The sequence below is a fragment of the Panthera onca genome, chromosome B4 (genome assembly GCF_046562875.1).
Source record: "Panthera onca isolate mPanOnc1 chromosome B4, mPanOnc1 haplotype 2, whole genome shotgun sequence".
NCBI classification, from domain to species: domain Eukaryota; kingdom Metazoa; phylum Chordata; class Mammalia; order Carnivora; family Felidae; genus Panthera; species Panthera onca.
In genome coordinates this window covers 76,427,448-76,449,679 of record NC_138345.1, presented here as the reverse complement: position 1 = coordinate 76,449,679, position 22,232 = coordinate 76,427,448, and positions in this window count along the sequence as shown.

Here is a 22,232-nt window from a genome sequence, read left to right as displayed (position 1 = left end):
GCTGGCGCAGCTCTGGAGAAGGAAGGTGAGAGGTGTGTTCCCAGGGCTTTAAGTGAGAAGAAAGAACCTGTAATAAGAAGAACTGGCACAATGGAAAGAAGTTGCATGAGAAGTTGTGAAGTATTGGGGGGCAGGGGGTACAAGAAAAACCAGAGAAGGGAGTTGGAGATCCCTAGAGGCAGTGTGGGCTTAGGACCCCAGGAGGGAGAGTGGGATCCATTTACTAGGGGCCTGGGCATGGTGCTGCCAAAGGGAAGGGAGGATCCTGGGTTCCGGTCTTGAGTTGGGGAGCTGTCCAGCAGCACCAGACACTGCTGGAGGGCTGCCATATCCCTGGGCAGCCACTGGGTGGCAGCACTATTCCGGATACTTAGAATCAACCCAAGGGGGGCATTTGGGAGTGGAGTTTGGCTTCGAACAGGGACCGGAGGAAGCATGGGGCAGGATTCTTGAATTCCAAGTGTCTTCAGGGGAGGGGAGGACCATCTTGGAGCATCTGTAATTCCCCTAACTCCCCACCCTCGCAGGCTGAGTGACATATGGAGCTTCCTCAAATGGGTGCAAATTGCTTCAGTCACCTGGGATGTTATTGAGGGAGCAGCGGGGGTGGAAGGAAGGTGATGAGGTGAGGTGGAGGCTGGCAAGGACTAATCGAGGCCAACGAACAGCCTCAGGAGTCTGAGGGAAGATAAAAGTTGTGAATCAGGCAATCTCAGCTTTCAGAACTGGCCCTGCCATTCATTAGAATGGGCTGGTATCTTGACCTCTCTGAGCTCAGTTTCCACATCTGTAAAATGGGGTAATATTTAGTTCACAGGAGTTTCTGAGGATTACATAAGCTAATGCACGGAAAGTGCTTAGCACATTAGCTTGTACCTACTAAATCCTCAATAAGTAATTATTATTATTAGCATTAGGGTTTGGATCCTGCCGTAAAAGCACCAGTGCAGCCAAATCAGGGCAGAATCTGAGAGTGGTTCTCAACCCTGGCTGCACATTTGAATCACGTGGGGAGCTTTTTAAAGTGATGCTGTGGCCCCACCTTAGTCCAATTAAATCAGAATCTCTGAGGGTGGGGTCCAGATTTCTCAACTTTTCAGCACCTCTAATATATAGCAGCCAGTCTTGAGAAACCTTGATCTGGAGAATCCACAAGTCTGAATCAAAGCTTCAGTATGGTTCCTCCTTCAGTATGCCCAGACTTAGAAGTTCTTTCTTATACGCAGCCTAAGTACCCTGTTATTGTTTTGTCTTCATTTGAGGTGAGATAGATCCTCATACAGATCCCCACCCCCACCCCCCATCCTTACCCTATACATGTCAGCAACCCTACACTGTGTCAAATCCCAGGATTGGACACGGTGAGGACTGGCATAGTCACTGCCTTCAAAATCTCCCAGTGTCAAAGGAGAGATGAATGTGTTGACAAGTGACTCTAGTGCAAAGGCCAAGAGTGAAATTGAGGGATGGCCCAGGGCTGCCAGCTTAGAGTGGCAGAGGGGCAAGTCCTGCTGACAGGGGTTTGTGTTGCAGGGATGAGGAAAAGGAGAAGTTGGCTTTGGCAAGATGACACTTGAGGGATCCAAGGACTGTGATTAGTGTCCCACTGCTCCTTTCTGCTTCTCTGGACCCACCTACTTCTTATGCAGGATGTGACAGATCCTAGCTCCTTCAGCCTCCTCCCTGACACTTGTCCACACTTCCCTCCTCTCTGGCCCTGTAGTCCCAAGACCTCAGTGCCTTTTCTCCCCTGGGGCTGAGAGAGAAATAGGCCTGGAAATATTCTCCCTCCACTGGCATGAAACATCTGGCCAGGACCCACACAGAGCTTTGGCATTGTGCTGACCAGGATTGAAATTCCACCTCTGTCACACCAGTGCTGTGTGATTATGGACTAGTTACTTAACCTGTCTGAGCCTCACTGTTTCCACAAGCCATAAAATCTGGCTAATGCCCACAGTGATGAAACAATGTGTGCCTAGTAAACAGTAGGTGTTCCACCAATAGTAGCAAGTATTATTTTCATCCCCGAGAGGCTGATGGGGGCATGTTCCCCATGGACACTTCCTTTGCAGATGGCCCCATCTGCTCTAGGTACAGAAGCACCCTCCAGCCTCTCAGAGACAGGGGTGTGAGGGGGGAGGGCAAAAGGGGGGCAAGGCCCCCTGGGACTCCCAGGCAGCTCTTCTCTGCTCCCCCATGCGTGAAATCACACAAGCCCCAATCTGTCTGCATCCACTTCATCTGCCAGCTCAGCAAATGCAGAGACAATTAAGGAGTTAATTAGCAGGCGGGTGGGAAGGGGCTGTGGACCTGAGGCTGATGGGACCCATCAACACACCCCCCCACACACACCAGGCTCCACATTGCCCCTGAGACCCTCAACTTGCCCCCACTTGCTTTCTCTTTTCTGAGCCGAATGCTCCTCTTAACCCCTCGCTCATTTCTCTGCTACCCTCGCCCTTTCCCCTCAACCCTGTGCTGTCCTCTCTTCTTCTCTGGTCTGTCTCTGATCTCTCTCCTCCCCCATTTAGCTTGTCCTCCCTTCCCCACCCAAGTCACTGCCTCCTCCATCCTTCGGGGCTCACCCTTCTCATGTTTTCCTCTCATTCCAGCCCCTCTTCACCTTCCATCCCTTCTCCTTCTCCAACTTGAAGAGAATGTGCCTTATTCACTCATTCGAGCGTGGGGCTCCAGGAGTCAGTGGGTTGAAGGCCGGGCTGTAATTTGAAGGGGTCTCCTCTGGTCCTCACTTCCCCAGAACCTCTAACCCCTGGCTCTCAGGGTATCTCAGTCTCTTTCCTGTGCCAGTGTTTCTCTTGAGGCTCTCTCCCCAAACTGCTACTGCTCCTGCGTTCTCAGGGTCTTGGCAGTTTATCTGCATATCCAGGACCATGCTGAGCCCTTCTTTTTTCCTCCTTTCCTCCCCCAGGGAAGGGGGCCAGAAGATGGCCACCTTTCTTCCATCATATGCCCCAATTTCTGTGTCATCCTGTCATTCGGGGAGTCATGGCTTCAGAAGAAAGGAATGATTAAGGAGAAAGCAGAGATTGAGTGACAGAGAAAGGCATGGTGCCACAGAAAGGGGAGAAATTGGGGCCAAGGCAGAGATTAAAAGGGCAGATGTGGAGGAGGGAGGGGGAGGTGGGAGGAGAGATTGAGACAGAGAAAGGGTGAGGAGAATGCAGTAATAGAGACAGCAAGATAGGGAAGAGACTACTACTAAGGTCCCTTCCTGCTTTAAAATTCTGGGTCTTTGAAGAGTGAACAAAGGAGAAACAAAAGACCCACAGAGTGCCTGGGTCTTTTCCTCTTTCAGGAAACGTGCCTGGTTAATCCCTTACCCTAGCTATGATTCCCTGCCGCACCAGCTGCCTTGGTCTCTGTTTTGTGAACTCTGGTGGCCCTAAAAGCAGGTCTGTCCTCCGGTCCTCCTCAAGGTGAAGTGCTTCAGCAGAGTGGGTAGCAGCTGTCTAGAGCTCCACAGGAGGGAAGGGGGGAAGCGTTGTAGACAAGGCAGATGAGGGGGGAACAACTGTGTTCCATCCATACTCAGTAGGTGTGTTGGATCCTGGGCACCTTGAGGGCAGGGACTGCATCTCCAGCTCTAGGATGCCAGACTTGGACCTGGCCTGGCACTTACAGCTGCTCAATTGTGTTTAGTGTATTGCATAAATGAAGAGCATCCCTGGGGGCCATAGCTGGGTCTGAGGGTTCCTTGGGCTTGGGGACATCTTCCACCCTCTGCATCAGCCGGCCCTGCAGGGCACTTGTGTCTCTGAGCTGTCTCCCACCTAAGCACAGTCCTCCCCTCTCCCTGCCCACCGCCCCCCCCCCCCCCCCCAGGAGGACCCTTCTACAGCCTTTGCCTTCTCCATGGACCCTCCTCCCACATTACCCAGGCCTTTCTGGAAGGTGCAATCTCAGCGCCCAGGGCAGCCTTTGAGCCGGAGGAGGCAGTGCCGGTGAATAATTCATGGGGCTGGGAGGCCCTTATCTCCCAGGCCGGCCCCACCCGGGGCCCCTGCGCTGGGCCGCTGTCCCGCGGCTCCCCGCTTTATCTCGACGCCCAGCTTGTAATGCAGCCCGCCATATCACAGGCAGAAGGGGAGATTAATTTTCTGGTTTTGCATGGGCGGGGAGGGGGAGGGGGCGTGGGGAGGTGCTGGGGAGCAGAAGCTGGGATCTTTCCGATTTCAGACTCCAGTGGCTTAATCCTCTCCCAGGCCTGTAGGAAGGGGAGGAAGAGGGTGTTGCAAGCCAAATTTCATCATCAGCGGCAGCCCCAACAGAGGGAGGAGGAGGCGAGGGGCAAACAGAAGGGAGAAGCAGGGCGCTGGCCCAGAAAAGGGAGTTGTTTGGAAACAGGGTAAAAGGCAGTCCTCTCAGCCTGGGCTTACAGACTGCTCGGCTTGTCAGGAGAAGAGACTTGGGCATGCGGGGCGCACATGTGGGCACATATATGTGTACACACAGGAGTTCTGGGCACATGGGCACAACCTCTTTTAGGGAAGTGGCACCAGCATCTGCCGTGCCTCACACAGGGCCTAGCACAGAAGAGTCCGAAAAAAATCTCGACTGAGGGGTTGAATTTCTGGGAGAGTGATGATAAGCTGAGCACATGCTCCTGGAATCTGGCCATGCCATTTTTCCATCTGCCCTGTGGGCCCTGGTACATGCAGACCGTTGGCTCCTTCGGATTCCTGTGCTCTACGGTCTGTGTAGGCCAGCGAGGGTGGGGACCCTGGCCTGGGGGGTCTGGAGGTCCCTGCGGCCTCTGCTTAGATGACACAACTACCCGGAGCTAGAAGAATCTAACATCTGTTAACTGAGCACCTACTACACACCAGGACCTGGGCAAGGCTGCCATGTGTTCCCCACGATCAATTAGAAGTGAGTCTTATCTTCAAGGAACGTATGGCCTAACTGGGGTGACCAGACACATAAGTAATTGATTGTGATGCATGACAGAATGTGATGCTTGCCAGGAAAGAACTAATATAGTGCCCCAAGGAGGGGGAGAGTTGAAGATGGCCAGGAAAGTGTCCTGGAGGATGTAGCATTTGAGATGGGTTTTGAAGGGTGGGTAGGAGTTTGAATAGCCATCATGGCACAGGAAGGAGGCAAGACATTTTAGGAGGAGGAAGAAATGGAAGAAATGATGATGAGGACGAGAGCAAAGCAAAGAGGTGGTAACTTTGTCTGGTGGCTGAGGGGGAGTAGTGAGGGCCAAGGCTGGGAAGCAGGCAGAGGTGAGGACAGGAAGGTTCTTGACGTGTGGAGGAGCTTCCATTTGTTTGGGGTCACTGGGGAACAATCGAAGGGTTTTGAGAAGGAGGTGACATGATCAAAGTGGTATTGGGGGAGGGTAAATATAGGCAACATTATTGAGTCGTTGTGTGGTGTGTATTGTTCTAAGTGTTCTGGAAGGAATTCTCTCAATCCCCACAGCTACCCTCTGAGTAGGTAATATTATCCCATTTCATAGATGAGAAAATGGGGACACGGAAGTCTTGGCAGGAGAATGGGAATTAATTGAAGACCGTAGAAATCACAGATGGGAAGTTTAGGATGATAAATTCTTTAATGTCTCAGGCACTTTGGGGCATAGAGGGGAATACTCCGTATTTTTTCTACTTTGATGTCCAGTTTATTAGTCTTTATCCAATTATTAACACTCCCCTAAATATTCTTTTTATTTTTATTTTTTTTAACGTTTTATTTATTTTTGAGACAGAGAGAGACAGAGCATGAACGGGGGAGGGGCAGAGACAGAGGGAGACACAGAATCGGAAGCAGGCTCCAGGCTCTGAGCCATCAGCCCAGAGCCCGACGCGGGGCTCGAACTCACGGACCGCGAGATCGTGACCTGAGCTGAAGTCGGACGCTTAACCGACTGAGCCACCCAGGCGCCCCCTAAATATCCTTTTTAAAAAATGTTTACTTTTGAGATGGGGGGAGGGGCAGCGAGAGAGGGGGGACAGAGGATCTGAAGCGGGCTCTGTGCTGCCAGCAGAGAGACTAATGCAGGGCTTGAATTCATGAACTGAACCGTGAGATCATGACCTGAGCTGGAATAGGACACTTAACTGACTGAGCCACCCAGGTACCCCTCCCCTAAATATTTTCATACTACTTATACAACCAATAATTCAAAAACTTATGAATTTGGCAAATCGTATGTCCCCATATATTTAAACCTTGACTGCGAATGAAGTCAATTAGACTCTTCATAAAGCAGGTTTTCTTAAAAACTTTCAACATCTCTAAAAGCAGACAAAACAAACAATATTACAATGATTGCCCCCCCCCAAAGCCCACTATGAAACCAATATCATGAATTTAAATTTCTTTGTTCAGTATTTCTAATATTATTTTCTTTATTCTTATTCTTTTTTCTTCCTGCGGTAGGATTTTCCTGACTTAAACTAAAGAGTCAAGGTTTACCCGCTCCAGCAGGCCGAGGGTGCCAATTGGGTTGCCTGGAGTTGATCTGGGACCAGTCACAAAGGTCCTGGCACGGTGGGGTTTCCAGAGAGATTCTCCGGGACTTCATTATGCAGCTTTTCACCTATTTCATCAGGAACTGTCCTCTTTATGCTCAGACCAATCACAGATTTCTGAATTTTTGCTTGTGACCCTAATCTTTTCCCCCGAATGATTCTACTTCTGAGTGCCTTATCTTTATAGTACAGCCCCCTGTGTTCTGAGTGGGGACTGGTCTGGTTCAGCTAAGTCTAAAGCCCTTGGTCAATTGGTTAACTGGAACTACATCCTTCCCTTCTCATCGGCCGCTAAGACCTACACTATTGTCAGCTGGGGCGCTGAAGCAAGGGTCTAAGGCAAGGCATTAAAGGCTTGATTTAAAGCAGTGGCAGTGGAAATCAAAAGGAAAGGACAGTTTTCAGAGACTCCATGAAGGCAAAATTGACTTCCATTAAGTGGGAGAGAATAGTTTACCTCGTGGAATCAAATAAAAATACATGTGGAGGCCCTTTGTGGCATGTAAGAACCATTAAATCCTAGTTGTTTTTGCTTTTGTTATTATGTTACCATTATGAGATGGCCAAGGACAAAGCCTTAGGGAGTTCACCTAAATTTAAGGGGTGAACAGCAGGATGGGAGGACCGGAGGACAGGAGGAAAGGAGGCTGAAAGAGAAAGAGAACCAAGAAAGATTGGTCAAAGAGAAGAACCAGGAGAGAGAGATGTCATGCAGACCAAGGAGGTGGGAGGCATGAGGACAGTCAGGTGTGTTTTTTCCAGAGGTCCAGGAGAGAAGGGGCAAAGGCTGAATTAGGGTGGGGACAGTATGGGTGTGTAGCGGGGGGTCGGGGGAGGAGAAAGGAAACAAAAGAAGTGAGTGATATCTTAGAGATGGAAGTGGCAGATGGGGACTGTCTGGACATGCTGATGAAGGGCCAGAGAGGGAAGCTGGCAATTCTAAGGTCATGCATCTGGGGGTGGGGGGTGGGGGGTGGGGAGCCTGGGAAGATACAGGAAAGGAAGGTTGGGGTGGCCTTGGGCCCTACAGTGCACGGAGTGAAGACCCCCTACTATGACCAGGTTTCACTGTCCTTTGCAAGCAGACACTATTCTGTCAGCCACGTAGTCCTTGGCCTTCTAGCCTGGCTATCATCCTCCACTCATCTTCCACCCTTCTCATGGGAATTAGCATCCGAGAACTTCAGAACTGGCAGGGTCTCTAGAGGCCATCTGATCCACCCTCCACCTCCAACTACCACCATTAAACAGATGAGAACGTTGAATAGAACTGGCATGATTCGTGAGTGACAAATCTGGGATTAGAATCCTGGTCTCCTCACTCCCAGTCTGTTTTACCCCTGTCACTCAACCTGATGATTCTACTGCAAGAGGACTTGGCTCCACGGCACCCAATATCACCTGGCTGCTTAAAGAGACGTTTCCGGATAATAGGCTTTATTTTGGCTTACCAGACCTAAATGCCTTGGCATTGGGGTAGGATGAGGGGGCTTAGTGATGGCCATGGAAGGTATGAGACATCAGAAAAGATGAGCCCCTTCTGTGCTTATCAAAGGACAGGGGAAATATTGGGGGGATTTTAAGAAAAGGCAGGTAGTCAGAAGTAGGAAGAGATTAGAGGAAGGAGGCAGAGGCAGGGGGACTGGAGAGGATGGGCTGCTCTGGGCTTTGCGAAGCTCTAGCCTAAAGCCTTTGTGAAGAATCGAGAGAGGAAAGATAAAGGGATGGCGGTGGTGGGCTCCGTCCTATGGGAATGTGGAGCTGGAGACCAAGGACATGAAGACTCAGTATAGGATCGGGAGGATGGCTTTACCCACCTCGCAAGAACCACAGCCCAGCCCCCAAACGGGCAGCACCTCTTTGTCTCCCTTGGGCCTCTGACCACTCTCTTCCTCTTTCCTTTGATTGCTGGTGGTAATTGCTCTCCATTTGGCCATTAGTTAGCTCATTAATTGCCTAAAGGAGAACATCAGCCTAGCGTGGGGATGATTGGCAAAGAAAGCAATGGGGAGGGAGTACTCTAGGGGAATGGATATGGGCCTGGACCTGGGATGAGGCTGGAGTGTGGTGGAGGAGAGTGGGTGTTGTATATCGGGCTCCAGTCAGCTGTACCTCTCTGCCCAGATCTAGTTTGGGGGAACCATTTTCCAACTCTATTACGGACACCAATACTTCCACTCTCTGATACCCTATCATCCCTGATACAATTGTACTTCTCCATCTTTCCTCCTCTACCACCTCATCACCGCCATAGCCATTGTAGTAGGCAGCCTCTAAGGTGACTCCCAGTGGCCACTGCCTCCCAGCATTCATGCCCTTGTATCATCCTATCCTGTCAAGTATGGGCTGTATTTGTGTTGGTGAGGATGTGGGGGGAAAGGAACCCTCGTGCACTGTTGGCGGGAATGCAAGACGGTGCAGCCACTGTGGAAAAGAATATGGAGGTTCCTCCAAAAGTTAAAAATAGAACTGCCTCATGATCCGGTGATCGCACTATGGGTTATTTACCCAAAGAAAACAAAAGCACTCATTTGAAAAGGTATATTCACCCCATGTTTGCTGCATCATCATTTATAATAGCCAACATATGGAAGCAGCAACCTAAGTGGCCATCAAAAGACAAATGGATAAAGAAGAAGTGAAATATGCGTTTATATATATATATGTGTGTGTGTGTGTGTGTGTGTGTGTGTGTGTGTGTGTGTGTGTGTATGTGTGTATATATATGTGTGTGTATATGTGTGTGTGTATATATATGTGTGTGTATATATATATGTATAAATAATGAATATTATGCAGCCTTAAAAAAGGATGCGATATGCCATTTGCAACAATGTGGATGACATAGAGAGTATTATGCTACGTGAAATAAATCAGACTAAGAAAGACAAATACCATATGATTGCACTCATATATGGAATCTAAAACAACAAATGCATAAACAAAACAAATGCAGAATCAGACCTATAAATACAGAGAACAAACTGATGGTTGCCAGAAAGGAGGGGGGAGGGGGATGGACAAAACAGGTGAAGGGGACTGGGAGATACATGCTCCCTCCCAGTTATGGGAAGACTAAATCATGGAAATAAAAGGCACAGCATAGGGAATATAGTTAATGATATTGTATTAGCAGTGCATGGTGACAGATGGCAGCTACACTTGTGGTGAGCACAGCATGACACAGAGAAGTTGAATCACTGTTGTATACCTGAAACTAATGTAACACTGTGTATCAACTATACTCAAATAAAAACATTTTATTTTATTTTTAAATTTTTTTTAACGTTTATTTTTATTTTTGAGACAGAGGGAGACAGAGCATGAACGGGGGAGGGGCAGAGAGAGAGGGAGACCCAGAATCGGAAGCAGGCTCTAGGCTCTGAGCCATCAGGCCAGAGCCCGACGCGGGGCTCGAACTCACGGACCGCGAGATTGTGACCTGAGCTGAAGTCGGACGCTCAACCGACTGAGCCACCCAGGCGCCCCCAAATAAAAACATTTTACATTATGGGCTGTATTTAATGCCTCGCTTCTAGTGAAGAGAATTTAGTAGAGGTGATGGGATGTTACTTCTAGATTAGGCGACAAAGAGACTGTAGCTTCTGTCCTGGGTATTCTCTCACTTGCATCAGGGAAAGCAAGCTGCCATGTTGCCAGCTACTCTACGGAGAGGCCCATGTGACAAAGGACCGAGGGAGTCCTCAGGCCAACACCCAGCAAGGTCCAAGAGCCCAAGAGGAACTGAATCCTGTCAACAATCACATGTGTGAGTTCGGAGGCAAATCTGCCTCCAGTAGGCGAGACTGTAGCCCCTGCCAACACCCTGGTTACTGTCTTATGAGAAAACAAGCCAGAGGCACCCGGTTAAACCACGCCCAGATTCCTGACCTGCGGAAACTTTGAGAGAATAAATGTGTCTTGTTTTGAAGCGTTACGTGTTGGGAGTAATCTGTCATGCAGCCACACGTAATTTACACGGCCACTATCACCACCACCTCTTATCACCACCATCACCATCATTATCCCCATCGCTACCGCCATCTTCAAACTCACATCATCAACATCGCCACCGTCGCTGCCAACACCAGCATGCTCTCAAACTCACCGCCATACCTACCACTACAGCTACCAGAGCTATTGCCACCATCCCCCCCCTACCCCAAATGTGGATTCTATCATGAGCGCCACCATCACAATCATCACCTCCCGCTATAAATGCTTTCCTGACACCCAGTATGTACCAGACTCTATGCAAGCCCCAAGGTTACAAAGAGATAGGAGACACAGTCTAAGGCCCTCAGAGCATCATTTAGGGACTCTCTTGTGGGACCAGGACACATTCATAAAAGGTGAATAGTAAGTCAAGAAAGTCTGTCCTTATTGCCACTTTGCATGGTAGCAAGACTTCATGGAAGCCTCAAAGGATGGGTGAGATCTGGATAGGCAGAGGGGGGAGGGGAGGATATGAATGAGCCTGGTGTATCAGATGGAAAATAAAGTGAGATCTGGCCAGAGGGGAGGACCAGGCAGGGGGCCAGGGTAGTGGCAAATGAAGTGGTAACCAGAAAAGAAGCACATGAAAGTATAATGCATTTGTGCAGGGCTCTACACTCTCCAAAGCACTCTCTGTGCTCCTCGGTTGAGTAGTATAATCCACTTAAAGAATCACCCAGGTTCCCATCTCAGCCAAGGGACCCAGGCCTGGGATGGAAGCCTCGAACCTTCTGCTCCAACAGGAGGCAGCACCGAGTGCTGTGGTCCAACGTGAGTCATAGTTCCTTGCAGCATACGACAAGGGCAAGTTATCCAACCTCGTGTTGGTTATACCTCCTTCTTGGGCTGTTGTAGAGACCAGAAAGCATATGAAAAACACTGCAGGTGTTTCCAGGCAGCCTGGAAGTGGATGTGAATTCCATCCTGTAGGCTCTCTGCACCCTCTGCTGCCTAGGGTCAAGGGTCAGTCAAGGGAACACCTTCACTATTCACCTAGGGTCTGGGCAGAAGTTGCCTCATTTGTACCCATTGCACAACTCCAGGGGGCAGCACTCCCTGTACACACGAGGGTAGGAGGTTGGAAAGAGACACTATTGACCAGTTGCTTCTAAAACACCTGTCTCTTCAGAATGTTTTTCAGAATTGGTCCAGGAGAGTTGACTCCTCAGTTCAGGTCTGTTTGACAAAACAAAAACAAAAACAAAAACAAAAACAAAAACAAAAAACCCTCATCTGCCTTTTCCAGAGAAACTACTCCCTCTACTCACTGGGGGGAGTGGGACTCAGAGCCGAGATCCTAGGGCTGGAAAGAACCCTCTGGAGCTTCTGGATGAAGGTTGGGTCCATCCTTCAGCCAGGGAACCTATGGCAAATCCCCATGAAACAAGACAATGCTATGTCAAACTTGTTTACAGCTTTCTTATCCGAGGCTTTGTTGACACCAGCCACAACCCTAGGACATAGATAGGCCTTATTATTTGCTTCATCCCCGCTTTATGGATGGGGATGGGAGCTCAGAGAGGTGAAGCAATGATACCCAAGGCCACTGAAGTGGTGAGTGGCCGAGCTGACCTCAGGATGCCAAATGGTACGTTGTCCCCCAACCCACACCGCCCCAGGCTCAGAGATGCTCAGTGACTTGCATGAAGTCCCTGGCTTAGATGCAGCAGGGGGGTTAAAACCCAGGCCTCCTCTCCAGCCCCTAGAGCAGTGTTCTTTCTGCTCCATCACCCTGTGCTGGGTAGAAAAACTGCTGTGGGGAAACACAAGTTTGGCAGTGGGAAGGGAGAAATGATGGGAGGGTTGGGGGTGGAGCTTTAACCCTGCGGGTGACTGCGGAGGATGGGGTCGATAAGGAGATGGGAGGGCTGGGACTCTAGGGTCCCTAGTTGGCTGGGGCTGGGACCAGCCCTCCCCACTCCATCAGGCCTGAGGCTGCATTCTGCCAGTGTTCCTCCGCCGAGACCCCTGGAGAGCCCGAAATCAAATATTCCTCTTCCCCTGTTCAGGCAGCCTTATTGCCATTGACAGCAAATGTATTGCTCTAATCTTTTCTCATTTTGCCAAGATGGGCTCCGTTCTGACCTCCCTCCCAGCCTCAAAGGCTTCACAGAGGTGGGAGGGATGCACTGAGGTGGGAGGGAGGTACAGGGGCTGGGCTGTAAATGGGGCAACTGCAATGATCCCAGATTTGGTATGGCCTTGTCTCTAGAAGGCTGTAAGACTTGAAAATTGGGAGATCTCTGGGTCAAACCCATGACTGAAGGTTCCCCTGTGAAAGCAGATGGGAAAGGCTTGGTGGGCAATGAGGAAACAGGCCCTAGAGGCCCCAGGGAAGCATATTTCTGCAGAGCAGATAGGCTTGGTGTGTATATGTATGTGTGTGTGTGTGTGTGTGTGTGTGTGTGTGTGTGTGTTGCAGCCAAAATTCTAAGCTTGGGAGGTGGTCCTGTTGAGATGGGGGAAGGCAGGGTATTCCCACCCTCTCCAGAATGGCTGGCTTGCCCCGCCTGTCCTTCTGTCCACTCTGCTGCCCAGAGAAGACTTGCCAACATGAATGCCCTTTCCGGTTGCCTCTCCTTCTGGTCTTCTCTGCTTAGAAGAACACTCAGGCTTGGCAAATCTCAGAAAGGCACCGTGGAAGGCCCAGAGGTGTGGGAGGGCAGAAGGAACAGGCTCGGGAGACACTCAGCCTGGGGGTCAGGGCTGGTACCCCGAGCCCAGGCAAATAGGGAGAGAGGCCGTGTAAAGCACAGTAGTTGTGGGAAGGAATTTGATGCTTAGAGCCAGCAGGGGTACATAAGAGAGGAACAGCAGATGAGTGGAGCTTGGCCAAGGAGGAGAAAGGGGTGGCCCATCTAGAGCAAGAATGAGGCATTAAGGGGTGAGGGTCCAGTGTTCTGGACTAAGGGGGCTGGAGGCTCTGGGTCCTTCTTCATTTGTTCTTTTTATTTTTTTTTTAAGTTTATTTATTTAGAGAGAGACAGAGAATGCAAGTGGGGGAGGGGCAGAGAGGGAGGGAGAGACAGAGAATCCCAAGCAGGCTCTGTGCTGACAGTGGAGTCCAATACAGGGCTCAAACTCATGAATCGTGAGATCATGACCTGAGCCAAAATCAAGAGACGGACACTTAACTGACTGAGCCACCCAGGCACCCCGTCTTCCATTTGTTCTGCTAAGATCAAGCCTGAGAGAGAGCTCGTCCTAGGGTGGTGCAGAGTCTCTGTGTCCCACCATTGTGAGCACCTGTCTGTGTGTACCTTCAGGTTGGGTTGGAAAGTCTTCTGGATCCTGACAGTTTGAGTATGAGTTTCAGCCTCTAGGGGTTGTGTGTGGGAGCTCAATTCCCTCTTTAAGTTTCTCTGGCCCTTGCCAGGAAGAAATTCCTGACTGGAGAGGCTGAGCTGGGTCAGAGCCCTGCCCAGGGTTCAGCAGGGTTGGAGTGGGGTGGGATGGGGGAGTTGGTGAGAGAGTGGAGGGAGAATGCTGGCCTCTCCTGTCCTCCCCTCTGGCCTTGAGTTGCTGCCTCCTATTGTCAAGCAATAATTATTCCCTTTTGATACAGAACTCCCTGCCTGAACTGACCTGCCTGCTCTTCTCTGATTGCCCCCAACTCTACCTTCAGAAAGGCTTCCCTACCTCCCCAGGTCTTCATCAGTTCCCTGCATTCCTGAGGTGTGGCCATCCGGGCCTTGTTCTGTACCTTTTCTTCCCTCAGTCCCTTCCCCTTGCCCGAGGGTAGCTGAGGTGGAATGTGAGGCCCATCCTATGTGGGAGGCTAGGAGCTGCAGCTCAAGGTCCAACCAGACGGGTAATTACCTCTCACTACCACAGGTGTCTGCACAGTGCTGAGTGGCCTGGGACACAGGATACTGTCCTCTCTGGGTCCCTTACCTCCCCTGCCTGTGGAGATACATCTCTCTTACAGAACCTTATGTGTAACAGGTCTCAGTGTGGTCTACAGACCCAGGACTGGAACCTTGGTCCCACCCTGTCCTAGTTTGGAACTGTCCTCTGGCCCACGGACCTCAGTTTCCACATCGTATGGGGCTGCAGCGCCCCCTGGTGGTCTAAAGCCCAATCTCCAGCGCAGCTGCGTAGGATGGTAGTTGCAAGGACCTTCAGAGGATATTTAGACCGGAGGTTTCCAAACTTTTCATTCCAAAAAAATTTCTCCACGATCCTGACATGCTGACGGTTGTACTTTTTTTAAAGTAAACTCTATGCCTCATGTGGAGCTCAAACTCACAACTCCGAGATCAAGAACTGCATGCTCTACAGACTGAGCCAGCCAGGCACCCACAATTTGACAGTTATCCTTCCCCCGGCAATTGCATAGTTCCACACAGATAGGGTCCTCAGAGTCTTCCTGGAGCCAGAGGCTGAATCTCCTGTGATCACTCTACAGTTTGGGGACCACAGATTGAAACCACTCCTTATGTCCTAGATGACGAGACAAGCTAAAAGGAAGAGATCTGTTTAAATCCACGTTTAAACCCCTAGTGAGGGGTTGCTCTGGAATTCGAATTTAGGGTAGAGATTTGCCACACAGAGTGCCAGTATCAGTTCTACAGGGGCCTGCGTAGGGAGGAAGTTGCAGGCAGAGGGTTAGGGGGAAGCGAGAGAACAGGACCGTCTCCAAGAGGTGCAGAGAGCTCCTGCCCTGTCTTCTTACCATTCAGATTCAGGTAACACACACCTAGAGGAGCTGCAAGAGGGACCCAAGGGAAGGAGGTGGCACAAGAACAAACGAAGGGCAAAGTGGGGAGGAGCAGCCTGGTCTGCTTTGAGCCCTTTCCTCTATTTACCCAAGCTGCACAGACTCTAGACGAGTCATTTAACTTCTCTACGACTCAGCTTTCTCATCTGTGAAATGGGAGGGAACTAGTAGTTGAGCATCCCCCTCCCTGTGGGGATAATGCCTCTCTTACCCCCTCCCCCCAGGATTGTTGGGAGGATCTAATGAAATGTGTGCGGAAGTTCTGGGTAAATAACGAAGTGATCGGGGAAGGGAACTTTGCATCTATAATTTCCTTTTTTAAAGAAAGTGTATTTATTTATTTTGAGAGAGAGAGAGAGAGAGAGAGAGAGAGAGAGAGAGAGAATGAGCAGGGGAGGGGCAGAGAGAGAAAGGGAATCCCAAGCAGGCTCTGCACTGTCAGTGTGTAGCCGAATGCAGGGCTCAAACTCATGAACCATGAGATGACTGACCTGAGCTGAAATCAAGAGTCGGATGCTTAACTGAGTCACCCAGGCACCCCTGTAATTTCCTTTTTAATCATCACATCAACCTTGTGAAGTAGGTTCCATTATTCTCATTTAACATCGGAGATAACAGAAATCGAAGAGAGAGGGAGAGGGCCCAGATTTGACTCGCAGTCTGACTACTGAGAACTAGTTCTTGGCTTGACTTTTAGGGTTAACCGTTAGTAGAATTGGTATTGCTATGATTTACATAAATTTCTGGTCTTTTTAAAGAACCAGGTACTTCCCTCTCCTATTCAATCGCTATTCTAGAGCAGTGGTTCCCAAAGTGTGGTCCCCAAACCAGTAGCAATGTGTTTTAACAAGAACTTTGGAAGGGATTCTAATGCATATTAACATTTGAGAACCCCTGGTATAGAGCAGGGACCTACTGAAGGTCAGGCATGTTGTCAGAGATGGGACAAAGTGGGATTGAATGAGCCCTGGTCTCTGTTTTTAAAGAGACTGGAATCTGGTGGAGTCGAGTTCAGTACAATAACTACATCCCGCCCCTAAGCAAGGTTCCTGGATGCTTAGAAGAGGCAGCGGTGTGTTTCCAAAGGGGACTTGCTTCTATTATAGTCTGATTTAGTTCAACACTTGATTCATTGTGAGAGGGTGATTCCTGGGCATGAAGCGGGGAAACCATGGACTTGGGAAGATTTTTGTTTTGTTTTGATGAGTTGTCCAGAGAGGAAGACAAGGAGACACAAAAAAATAATAACTGATACTTATGGAGCACTAAGTATGCGCCAGGCAACGTGCTGAGAGTGCAAACACTGTTTCATTGAATCCTTTCAACAGCGCTTTATACTATCATTCTCATCCCAGTTTAACTGATAGGGAAATAGAGGCACAGAGAAGTCCAGTTGCCCATCACATAAATTGTAAGTGATGGAAGTAGACTTTGAACCAGGGCCAGTATAGCCCCAGAGCTCACCCATTTAACCGCTATACTTCGCTGCTTCTTTTAGAGAAACAGGAAGTAAGGCCTGTCATTTGCTCAGAAACCTTCAATGGCTCACTAGTGCCTGGAGAATCAAATTGAACTTAATTTGGCATGGTTTCCAAGGTGCCTTACACTGTGATGTCAAAGTTCTTTTCAGTTTCACCCCTCCTCACCAATCAAGATCCTTGCTTTTCAGCCACACTGGATCAACTTCTCCATTTTCTCTGAACACTTCCTGACCACGTCACTTCCTATTCCCTTCCCCGTTGGGATCCTATGCATCCTTCAAAGCTCAGCTCAAATGCTTCTTCTTCCAGGCAGACTTTCCTGATCCTCAGCCAGAAGTGGAGCTGGCTCTCCCTGAACCCCAGAACACAATCCCAACCTCTGGACTCTGCCCTCTTTATACCCCACTGGACCCCACCTCCGTGCTTAGAAACACTGCCTGGAACGCGAAAGTGCTCACATCACGGTTTAATTGACAGACAAGAATTCTCGAATGGAGGTAGGGAGTGGGACCTCTAGAGATGGAGATCAAAGGACAAGGAACCGAGAGGCAGAAACCGGGACGAAGCGAAAGGATGAAGACGAACACCGGAGTGTGATTAGACGGACCGCAGCCAGGGGCCGGCTCTCCGCCCCCCCCCCGCCCCGCCGCGCCAGGCTTCTCCGGCCGCCCGGTGACCCACGGTGACAGTAGCTCTGTTGAGACTTCTGGGCCGGCGGCCCGGCCCTGCAGAGGAGGGGAGCGGGGGCGGCGGGGCGCGGGCGCGCTCCGGCGGTCACCCGAGTCCTCGCCATTAGCATAAATCCCATTAGCGGCTCCCGGCGCGAGGCGGCGGCGCGGCCGGCGGGGGTGGCGGGGGAGCAGGCTCAGGTGACCGCCCTCCCCCTCGGAGGGGGCAGTCCCGGTGCTCACGCGTCCTCCGACGGCGCGTTAGGAGGCAGAGGACCTTTTACAGCCATTACCTCGCTGGCACCGCGGAACCACCCGGCGAGTGAGACTCCGGAAGCAGGAGATTCAATAACCAAGCCCAGATCTCGCCTCTAATAAGTGGCAGGGCCGGGAATCAAACCCATGCTTTCTGGCACCAGCTTTCACGCTTTTCCTGTAACAGGTGCAGCGCCTCCCTAACCAGAGAGCTATAGTTTGGGAAGAAAGGGGGTTAAGAACCACTCTCCCTCCCGGCCCTCCTCCCCGCCCCCCACCCCCCACCCCCACTCTCTCTGACCTTTTCTGTGCCTTCTTCTCACCCGGTTGGTGCAGCAGGAAAAGGGGCTTAAGTGGAACGGGGGTGGCGGGGGTGGGGGGTATGGTGGTGGTGCCTTGGGTGGTGGGAGGTGTAGGCGGGCAGTGTCTCCAACCCTAATGGCTACCACCATCCCACTGAACTCACTTCTGCTCACTCAGATGCCCGTTAGAGCTGCAAAATCAAGAATATAGCAGTAAATTAGAGGAGTACCATCTCTTGTTCTCTGGGAGTTTATAGTCTAGTAGGGAAGATAGGGAATATTTCCTGAGCACCTGCTGTGTGCCAGGGACTATGCTAGGTGCTTTACATGATACCTCATTTATTCCTCTAAACAACTCTGCATAGGTACTATTATGATTTCCATTTATAGATGAGTGAGCAAAGGCACAGATGACCTGTGAAAGGCCATATAACTGGTAACTAGAAGAATCAGGAAGATGTACACATGAGGTGACATGTAGGAAAGGGGGGTGGAACAGGGTGCTAGGGGAACTTCTAGCAAATGCATGGCTCCAGGCCTCAGAGACCTTCCCGAAACAGGCAAATCTCTCTCTCTCTCTCTCCCTTTTTAAGTTTATTTATTTATTTTTGAGAGAGAGAGAAAGAGAGAGAGAGAGAGAGAGAAAGGGGAAGCGTGAGCTGGGGAGAGGCAGACAGAGAAAGAGAGGGAGACATAGAATCCGATGCAGTCTCCAGGCTCTGAGCTGTCAGCACAGAGCCGGATGCCATGAACCGTGAGATCATGACCTGAGCCGAAGTCAGAGGCTCAACCGACTGAGCCACCTGGGTGCCCCTGAAACAGGCAAAACTCTTAAGCTGCCCTTGAAGGGTGAGTAGAACTTAGCCAGGTGAAAAGGCAGTGGGGATGTGGAGGAAGAAGTGCAAATAAGTTCTAGAAGTGTCCAGAAGTGCAGCTTCAGGGGCCAGCCGGGCCAGGTTAGGGCCAGGTTAGGGGAGCCTTGGTAGGGATTTTGGTCTTTACTGAGGAGGAAGTTGAAGTCATTAATGATTTTAAACGAGACAGAGACATGATGACAGTTGCGTTTTTAAAAAAATGTTTATTTATTTTGAGAAAGAGCGCGAGTGGTGGAGGGCCAGAGAGAGGAAGAGAGAGAATCCCAAGCAGGCTCTGCGCTGTCAGCACAGAGCCCGACTCAGGGCTCGACCCCCTGAACCGTGAGATCATGACCTGAGTGGAAACCAAGAGTCAAATGCTTAACTGACTGAGCCACCCACGTGCCCCTAGAGTTGCATTTTTATTTATTTTTTTTTTTTTTAACGCTTATTTATTTTTGAGACAGAGAGAGACAGAGCATGAACAGGGGAGGGTCAGAGAGAGAGGGAGACACAGAATCTGAAACAGGCTCCAGGCTCTGAGCTGTCAGCACAGAGCCCGACGCGGGGCTCGAACTCACGGACCGCGAGATCATGACCTGAGCCGAAGTCGGCCGCTTAACCGACTGAGCCACCCAGGCGCCCCTAGAGTTGCATTTTTAAAAGATCACTCAGGGTGTAAAGAATGTAAGTGAAGGGTAAACAATTTCATTGGTGGCTAGGACTACTGAATTAGACTCGGGCGGTGACGGTAGGAAGGAGAAAAGTGTGCGCACACAAGAGATACTTAAGAGTTGCGCTCAGTAATTGGATAAGGGATGAAAGGGAGAGGGAGAAGCTGAATCATTTTACGCCCCCCTTCTCTTTTTCCAATCATTAGGTCCAATCATTTAATAAATGCACTTCATTTCATGAATATCTTTCCCATCTGTCCCTCCTTTCCATCCCTACTGCCACTGGCCTAATTCAGCTCATGTCTTCTCTCCCTAATGATACAGGAGGAGTCTTTGTACCTTCAGATTTTTCCCTCTCCAGACAATCCTCCAAGCCAGCTGAGCATATGACCCATGTAAAATGCAAACCTAGTCAAAGTCAGTCTGAGCCCCACTGTCTTGTCATTGTGTCTATTTCAGGACAAAGTCCAATCCCTTCTTAGTCTGGTCGCTACATATTTTGCTAGCTGCTTCATCCCCTCCTCAGGCTAAAGCTGCCTAAGAAGGCATCACGCCCACTGAACCCCCATCACCTGTGTGTTGAGGGAAATGTTCCTTCACAGCCCTAAACCTCCATAAATCATTTGCTTGTGTATTTATTAAATATACACATGACTCATTCCTGAGAGGTCACAGGATCCTCCCATTGCTAGGAATGTGCCACCCCCTTCTATCTGGTAAATTCCTTTTCACGTTTCAAGTACCAGCTCAGATATTAAGTCTCTGTAGGCTTTCCTAACACTCCCACTCCCCAGGTAGGATTAACTGCTTCCTTTTCTGTACTTCTAAACCACTTCACACATATTGTGCCCTCATACTTATCGTATGATAGATATCTAAGGTGGCACAGACTAATGCAATCATTGAGTGCTCCTGACTTTAAAGGGTTGTGAGGAGGATTAAGCGGGAAAATACATGTACAGCCAATATTTCCTTTCTTCATACCTTCCTTAATAATATTCATAACAGGGGCACCTGGGTAGCTCCGTCAGTTGAGGGTCCGACTTTGACTCAGGTCATGATCTCACAGTTTGTGAGTTCAAGCCCCACGTCGGGCTCTGTGCTGACAGCTCAGAGCCTGAAGCCTGCTTTGGATTTTGTGTCCCCCTCTCTCTCTGCCCCTCCTCTACTCATGCTTTGTTACTCTGTCTCTCAACAATAAATAAACATTAAAAAAATAAAAACAAAATAACATTCATAACAATCTAGTATTACAGCTTACAAAGTTTAAACTTTGATAGTGTTTCACACACTCTCATTTGATCTGGGAATAAACATGTGAGATAGGGATAGTACTATTATTTCCTTATATATTGTTTTAAAGTTTATTTATTGGGGCACCTGGGTGACTCAGTTGGTTAAGCATCTGACTTTCACTCAGGTCATGATTTCCTGGTTCATGAGTTGGAGCCCCGCAGCAGGCTTTCTGCTGTCATAAATAGTGGAGCCTGCTTCAGATCCTCCGTCCTCTTCTCTCTGCCCCTCCCCTGCTTGCACACTCTCTCAAAAAGAAACATTTTTTAAAAAGAGAGAGTGTGAGTGCACACACTTGTGTGAGAGCACAGGAGGGGCAGAGAGAGAGAGAGAGAGAGAGAGAGAGAGAGAATCCCAAGCAGTCTCTGTGCCAATAGCACAGAGGCCAAGGTGGCCTCTGAACCTGTGAGATCATGACCTGAGCCGAAATCAAGAGTCAGTGGCTTAACCCATTGAGCCACCAGGCGCCCAGGGGTTATGCTATTATTTTTGTTTTATAGTTGGAGAACATGAAGTACCGAAGGGTTAAAAAGTGGTAATGCAACCGGTTCTGTGGTATGCCTACTGCACAAAAGGGTTCCAAAGGTATTTGTTCAAATGGAATCAAGTTTTCTGGTTATAAAACCTGTGACCTTTCCATTAAACCACACTGCTTTTTGTATGTGTTAGCCAGTAGTTTTTCAAATTGTGGGTAGCCATTCAATACTGAATAATAAATTCAATGACATAGAGACAACCAACATGGAGGCAGGGATAAAGGGAGAATAGAAAATTTCAGAGTACATTACATTGTAGTAAGGATAAGCAGATCTCTGTGATACTTGGTTATAATGTACAATTATTTCACACTGTGAGTCTGCATGAAAAAATATGAAAGCTCTGTGCTTAGCACAATTCCAAGTTCTAAATGACCATTTATTAAATGGAATTATAGTACTTTTATTTTGCATTTATTTCCCCCCCCCCCCCGCCCCCCCGAGCTGTTTCTTCCATTCTTGGCTACTGGAAAGCAGAGATCATATCATCTTTATTTTTCCAAGTCCTATCAGAGCGCTTGTTATGAATTAGGCGCACTCAATAAATATGTGCCAAGTGAAAACCTGGATGAACGCATCAATGAATGAAGGCATTATATAGCTCAATAAATATGGTTACAAATGACTGTTCTACCTTCTTCCGGAATTCTTCCAATTCAACTGCGAGACGTGACACTGCTCAATTGATAATTTCCAAAAGCTCTATTTCCCTGCTTGGGGAAAACAGAGAGGCTAACCATACTCTGTGTCACTTGCCTTTAGTCAACACGGTCTCCAGAATGGCTTCAAGAATCGGCTCCGAAGGAAAAAGAAAATCCCTAAAACCAATCAACGCCCCCGCCCCCTGTTGACCTTAGTAAAAATGGCTGCCTTTGGCGTCGTCCTGGCAGCATGCGCATGCTCAGTCCTGGCCCCTCCCCCACCCCGTGTCGCTGAGGCGTGCGTCGCAG